Below are 7,447 nucleotides of genomic sequence, written 5' to 3'. Positions count from 1 at the left end.
CCCAACTCTAAAACAACAAAAGTGCTGTCAGGGTTTCATAAAATCACTTTAAAATGGCAGTTCGGAGCAGTTAAGACTTACTTTTCCAATAGGAAAGTGAAGTTTGTAACGCGTTCTCTCCCTACACCAAACTCCATAGAGAAAATCAGCAATTTTACACAATTAAAGTTGGAGTTGTTGATCCACGACTGCTTCCATTGGCAAATTTAAATGTGCTATTTTATGACTTCAGCATTTTAAACTCTCCATATAGATTTACCTCAGTGTCTCAAACTGACCACAGGAGGCAGCAGTGAGCCAGAAACCACTGTGACCCTGAGAGCTAAAAACGGAGATTTTCTCTATGGGGTTTGGTGCAGGAGAGAAAACAGATCGCAAGCTTCAGTTTTCAGTCTAACAGTGAGATACAGTGGCCAACATGTTATTTTAAGATATCGCAGACATACATTAGATTAGATTTTGTTACGTGAGCCTTTCCAAAATCTGTTTTTACAAAAGTGAGAGCCGTAAAAACCACATCTTCCTCTCACTGTGAAGCAAAAACAGAGATTTTAGGGACAATAACAATCAATTCAGCTCTAATAACTAATGAAACCACTGGGGATTTATTAGGGAATTAATACTGACAACTGTTTCCCTGCCGTTGTTGTTCATTTAAAGTCATTAGAGACAAAAAAGGAAGGAAAAGATTTTGACTCAGTGCCAAACACTTTGAAAACGAGACGTCACCGTGGAAACCACTGGGCAGAAAAATAACAGTTTTTTTTTCCCTCTGCTTCTTCTTTTCTTGCTCAAGGACACTTCAGCGGTGAGTGACACCTGGTTCGCAGTAAAGATGAAATGTGTGATTTCTAAGTCACGCGACTTCGCCCTCGGCGGCGATGATCACAGAACCGACACCTTGGCCTCGTTCCTGGTCTCTCCTTCCACCGCACGCAAGACTCATCTCTCAGCGAGTCTCCTTGAGGAGGGATTTAGCCTCCAAAGGTGATGTATTTGTTTAGATAATCTCCCTCACAATCCCCCCAAAAGCCCTCGCTGGTGAATTGTCAGCGAGGATTACCGGTTAAATCTGTGAGGAGTGAACGCAGGGGTCACTCTGTCAGGAATGGACCATTTAAAGCCAACGTCTTCAACTCTTTCTTGTTTCTTTTCTCCGCTCTAAGAAATCAACACATTGACGTTTACCTGACACCGTGGATCCACAGAGTGAGTAAATTCCACGCCAGGTCCTGGTTTGTGTCACACGGTGGAAGCAGCGGAGAGGTGAATGGGAGCAGCAGCGATAGCTGGAGGTGTGTAATCAGCGACTCGCTGACGGAGGCGTCTGGTTATTGTAACTCTGTCATGGAAAAACAAAGGATTCTCATAATGGCCTGAAGTGAACCGGGTTACAGTGAGCAGAACTCAATCCGTCCCTGATACAAAGGACAGTTCACGCTGGGAGACAACGACGTGTTCTCACAGAGCCAAACATCTGCAGGTTGGAGGATGACGAGGACGAAGAAGAAAACATAATGATTTTTTAAGAAAAAGAGGTTTGTTTTTTCGATAACAAGCGTTTTTCCTGGTTTGATTTTTCCATCTATTGCAAATTTACGTGACCTGGATGTGACCTGTGACAGGGGGAGGAGCTTCACACGGGACAACGGTCATAAAAGTGTCTGCAAATCAGTTTACAGAAAGTTTGACGCCATAGTTAGACTTACGTAACGCGCTCTCTCCCGACACCAAAGTCCATAGAGAAAATCAGCAATTTTACACAATTAAACAACTTCAACTTCAAATGTACTATTTTGTGACCTCAGTGACTCAAACCGACCACAAGAGGCAGCAGTGGGCCAGAAACCACTGTGTCCCTGTGAGCTAAAAACGTGAGATACAGTGGAATAAAGTTTACAGAAAGTTTGACGACACTACACTGTCTTAATGTGTCTTTTTTCAGGTGTTGCACTTTGTAGACGGCCCCTGCCACAGGTTACTTCCGGGTTACGCAACCTTCGTGACACGTAATTTAAAATCCAAACGGAAATGCTCATTTTCCGTTTTTTCCTATTTCATTATCAGAAATTGGAAAAAACTTGTGATTGTCTGTTTTTTCATTTTTCATTTTATTTTGAAAACAGTTTGCTTTCTGTTTTTTGTCTGTAGTGTTTTGCAAAAAGTAAATAAAAAAATGCGTTACAATGCAAAGTCAACACTATTAAAAGTTAACAGAATTTGCAACAATAAAGAAAATGAGCACACAACTGACGTATTAAAGCAAAACAGCACTAAGACAAGCGTGTGAGGACGTGAGACAGACGGACGGACTAAAGACATCAGGACAAACTGAGTGAATAAATGAAGGCGGCTCACAGGGATCAACGTGTACGCAGACGATGTTGTTTTGTTTCTGTCACATCACGAATGACAAGTTTAAGCCAAAGACTTTTGAGCTTTGAAGAAAATGTGGCGCCTTCATGTGTTCATGTGTTTTCTTCACTGATGTCTCACTTATATAACTGAAGCGATGAAGACGCTGTAAACAAATTAAATATGAAGCTTTGTCATGATCGCTCGTGGGATTTTGTGTTTTGTGAACTTTCTCTTGTTGATGTTGGTCTTTATTGTCAGTGAGTTTTGTTTGTGTCCTGTTTTCCTCTCGCTCTGCCCTGATGTCTTTCACCTGTCTTTAATTATCCCGTTCAGCTGCTTCACTTGATGTCCTCACACGTCTGTGCTTGATTTTCTGTCCCTTCGTCTTCTTCATCCTCGTCTTTTGTTCGTGTTTTGTTTTGTCACGGATTTTTTGATTAAAGACTTATTTTTGTTGACTTTGTCTCCTTTTGCTGTTTAAAAAAAAAAAGTGGATTTCACAGAGAATTAAAGCAACCTGTGAATAACGTGATCCATAATCATGTGTTCATGTGGTGAGGTGGTGATTTTTAGTTCTTATGAGAGCACAAAAACATGGCATTTAAACAAAAGTAGAAAAACTCTGCTGCGTTTCATTTATCAGAATAATTATGTGATTTTTGTGAAAGCATGAAGGCCACTTGTAGGAAAGCGTTTATCCTCCGGAGTCCATTACAGCTGCGGAACAATGAGCCCCGCGGCGTCGCACGCACATTAACTCTGTTCTGCCTCCACCTCTTATTTCACTTCTTTATGAATATTGTTTTGTTTTTCATCTGACAAATTTGAGCCAATGAATAAAATTACAATAAGCAGTTTTGTTTTTTTTCTGCCTCCTGACAAACAGCGATGTTCTGATCTGCGTCACATGATGATCACATGATTGCTTCCTCTAATGGTCATTGTCCTCCGGGCTCCTCTGATGGCGGCGCTGACGCTGAGTGGCAGCTCGACAGACGACCTCATCGCCGCGAGGGAATGAGACGCAGGCGCTCGGCGGCGCGTCGTGTTTTTTAGTTGTTTGCGCCAAAGACGTCATTTGAGAATGGACTGGATGTTTACGTCCTGAGATCATGCACACAGTGTTGTGAAGCTGTCCCTTACACAGACTCTACGTCCACCCCAGCAGTGCACCAACAAACTCTCTTGAAACCCTAGTTCAATAAGTTAAAATCACTGATTTTCTCTATGGAGTTTGGTGTGGGAGTAGTTCACCTTGACTATAACTGCTTCAAAGTGGTTAACATAGTGTGACATCACCCCGACTTCACCACAGTCCAGTTAAGTTAAGTCTAAAATGCAAATAAAACAAAAAAAAAAGTATCTTGGGTGAGCCATTGTAAGCAATACCCGTCAATAACAACACGTCTACAGTTCAAACTGGACCAGAACCATGTGTACGATTGATTTACTGTGAAACAAATGTGACACAAGTGCTATTAGTGGTAAAAGTCGCAGTGTCGGTTCTCTGACACTGAGCTCACACTCACGCCTCCGGCACACCCCCCCTCCCCGCCCCCCCCACACTTCAAAAACTACCCCTTTAAATCCACGAGACTCATCGAGGCAACAGCAAATTATATCTGGTTCTTGAAGAGCAGCAGCAGCGGCCGTGGTTACAGTAACAACACTATTATTATCATCACCAACAGCAGTAATTACTGGTATTAACAGCGGTGTTGGTGCTATATGAGGGTTTAAATTAGAATATTATGGGCTGTGTGTAGACTTTTCACAGCCTGGCATTAAAAACAATTTTCATTCAACAAAAAGTTAAAGTTGTCACTGCCTAATATGTACTGAAAACCATATTTGCATGTTCACATGTGCAAAGTGTGGCTACTTCCTGTCCACACATGCTACTTCCTGTTGTGTGTGTTGTTTAACGAGAGCACTGAATCACTATGCAATAAAATGTGTTCTAATACACAAGGTGGCGCTATATGCCCAAACCCAATGTGTTCTACACGTGTGTGAAGTGTGGCTACTTCCTGTCGACTATGTTGTTTAACTGGATGATTATTTAATAATCGTACCTCTGACTCACTAGGTGGCGATATATGCCCCCGCTTACATTTAGTCTTTAACAGTTATTCTTATAAAACAAATACAAGGTTTCGTCTTTGGTTTTATGGGCGGGTGACAAATACAACTATCATAAAACAGTAGAGGCAACAGGAAGTAGCGACACTTTTGCACACGAATGGGACAAATTGGGATTGTCTGTGACAGAAGCAGTGATTCAGAGACTGCGACTCTGCGTGAAGCTTTTATTGCCGCTCCGCGTCTCAAAGTGTTTTCTCTGGTGTGTTTGGGGCGACAGATAAAGAGTGGATCTAATGAAAGATGATGATGATGATTAAAATAACACGCCTCTAATCGCCTGAACGGAGAAAGTGGCACTCGGGAGTGAGTCTCAGGCGGTCGATATTGACTCGGCGTTAAAAATGAAAAGTATTGAAAAGTAGATGTTTTTTTTTCCTCACCTGATGATTGAGGTCGAGAAGATCTGTATCAGCGGCTAACGTTAGTCTGGGAATGAGATGAAGCGGACGTGGAATTCATGTGAGGAAAGCTTTAGGATTTCTGTGAGGAACATGTCTCCGGATTCCTATTGGACAATGCAGCTGTCAATCACACTGCTTTATCATTTATTTTTCTCTAAATGTGAACATAAGTCGCAACAATTACGTCTCATTCTGCTGAAGAAGAGCTGAAACTAGTGATTGAGACCATTAAATCCTCTATAAATCAAGTGAGAAGAAGAAGTTCATGTCCATGGACACCAGTGGAGACGCCCCCTGGTGGCTTTCTGCAACTTTCATCCTACTTGAAAGTGCTTGAATCCAAGGAAGTAGTTAAATTGATGTTTAGGTCAATGTCTCCCGTTTGTTTACGACACCACCTACTGTTTCACACCCTGCGTTGCTTTATATACGTAGACGACGAGGTCGACCATGGAGACATAATTACTAGGACGGGTGTTGCGGACACTGTCCACTGTCTGTCTTTTTACATTACATGTCACTTAACAGATGCTTTTATCCAAAGCGACTTACAATGGAATTGAGTACAATCAGTCAGGGGTGGAGTTGAACTTGCAACCATTGCGACCATGATGTCTTTCGCACACAGGGTACTGGTCTTAACCACTGAGCCACTGTGGAACAATGAGCGAGTAAAGTTAAAGTTAGCCTGGGAAATGGAAATTCCACAACATCTCTGTCTCACCAAAGACAAATTTACAAAGACCAAGATCCCAAGGACAATAACAAAAAGTGGACGCCATGGACGAAGACAAGCTCTTCCGAGTCGTCCTCCCATCTGAAGCTGCGTAAACACATTCGAGTCCTTGAATTTGAGGGAAGTGGACCTGGAAAAATTCCTTGAATTTGATGTCAACCAAGGTGTGGGAACCCTGTGTCTGTCCACTCAACCACAGCCAATCACAGACACACTACTAAAAAAACGTCTTTGACTAAATCAAGTTGATGTACCGTGCGACCAAACTGGATTTTGACATATTTTCCGGTCACTATTTGTTTTCATTGTTGAAGTGTAGCCACCTATGTAACATACACCAACAACATAAACAGATATAAACCACAAAAATGTCTCTGAATGTGTGTCCATTAAATACCTCCATGTGAACGAAATGAAGCACCAACAGGTTCCAGAAAACGTTTCTGGATGAGTCCACATGTCCACTGACAGCACACGACATTTTTGAAACTGTTCATTACTGGATGTTTCTGGTGTAAGAAGAACCAGAGTGATGCAAAAACCACGGGCTAATAATTAGTCTGGGAAACACAAACCGCAGACACAACAACAGGTAACGCGTTGACAGACTGAGGTCTGTGTTCACCAGGACTGCTGTCCTTCTCACAAACGCCTGCTCGCTGAGCTCACAGCCACATGATTAGATTACTGTGAGCTGTAATCCAATGATAGGGTCCAATGACACACACACACATACAGCAGTGGGTGATTTCTGCCCTTCATTCCGCACCACAAAAACACACACACACACACACACACACACACACAGAGAAACTATCCAACCACACACACACGTCCAGTGTCCATGTGTGTTAGAGACGGTGAGAAAAACAGATAATTACGGTAAGAAAAAATCAATAAAATAATAAAAACATCCCAAATGTTGGCGTTATTAATCAATAATTTCATCATAACATTACGGCAAACTATAATCTATCATTTTAGCCCCTAATCATTAACACAAGGGGGACTGAGATTGACTGAGATTACTGTTATAACCTAATTTTGTCAGAAATAATGTTATTGAAGGTGATATTTTATGTCAAATATGTAAAACATTTAGTGTTGAAAACTCTTACTGCAATTAAAAAAAACGAAATAGAAAAATACATTGTTGAATTGGGTCGCCAAAGTTTGTATTTATTACATAAATATTGAACGTATTTGGTAAATTTGAATGTTCCAGCAACAGATATTTACAGAGATATTTAAAGTAAAAAGCTAAAGTAAAATGTTTAAATGATAAATGTCAAGTTTGGTAGCTGAAGCCGTTGTGTTTGGCTAATTCTGTTACAAAACACAAAACTACACTCTGAAAGAAAACCTAATAAAACATTACTTCAGTTGCTAAGTGAATGTAAGTGGAACCAAATTAAGTAAATATATATTTTAGGTTTTTTCAGTGTTCATGACCATGACAAAACTCTAGGCGGCAGTGTAACGGGTGGTGTATGCTAGCATATGCTCAGGAGTTTTCCCAAATCTCAAGTATCAAGTAGTTGTTTTTCGTTTTCTTGTGGATGACTGTAAAATGTATTAAAAGATATCTTTTATTCAGATATACGACGACGTACATACTGTACATAGCCAATGACACAAATGAAAAATATTTTCAATTTAACACGTACATATTACACATTCCTTACACCTATCGCCATTAATTACTCAGCGATTCATTTTCTAATTCCGTTTCTCTTCCATAAAACACAAGTCATGTGACTCTAGAGTCAATCAGCGGGCCCATAGTCTCCGTATTACAAGCTTTTTT

At 40.9% G+C, this 7,447-nt stretch overlaps 1 long non-coding RNA gene across 1 annotated transcript; it reads right to left on the bottom strand.

Moving 5' to 3' along the window:
• Positions 1–1,201: 1,201 nt before the first annotated feature.
• LOC122758591 lies at positions 1,202–6,237 on the bottom strand. Its single transcript, XR_006358172.1, has 3 exons — positions 6,038–6,237; positions 4,884–4,929; positions 1,202–1,342 (listed from the first exon to the last, which is right to left on the bottom strand). It is a non-coding gene; the product is annotated as an uncharacterized LOC122758591 (long non-coding RNA).
• Positions 6,238–7,447: the final 1,210 nt, after the last annotated feature.

The sequence above is a fragment of the Solea senegalensis genome, linkage group LG21, assembly GCF_019176455.1.
Source record: "Solea senegalensis isolate Sse05_10M linkage group LG21, IFAPA_SoseM_1, whole genome shotgun sequence".
NCBI classification, from domain to species: domain Eukaryota; kingdom Metazoa; phylum Chordata; class Actinopteri; order Pleuronectiformes; family Soleidae; genus Solea; species Solea senegalensis.
This window is presented reverse-complemented; position numbering and strand designations above follow the sequence as displayed.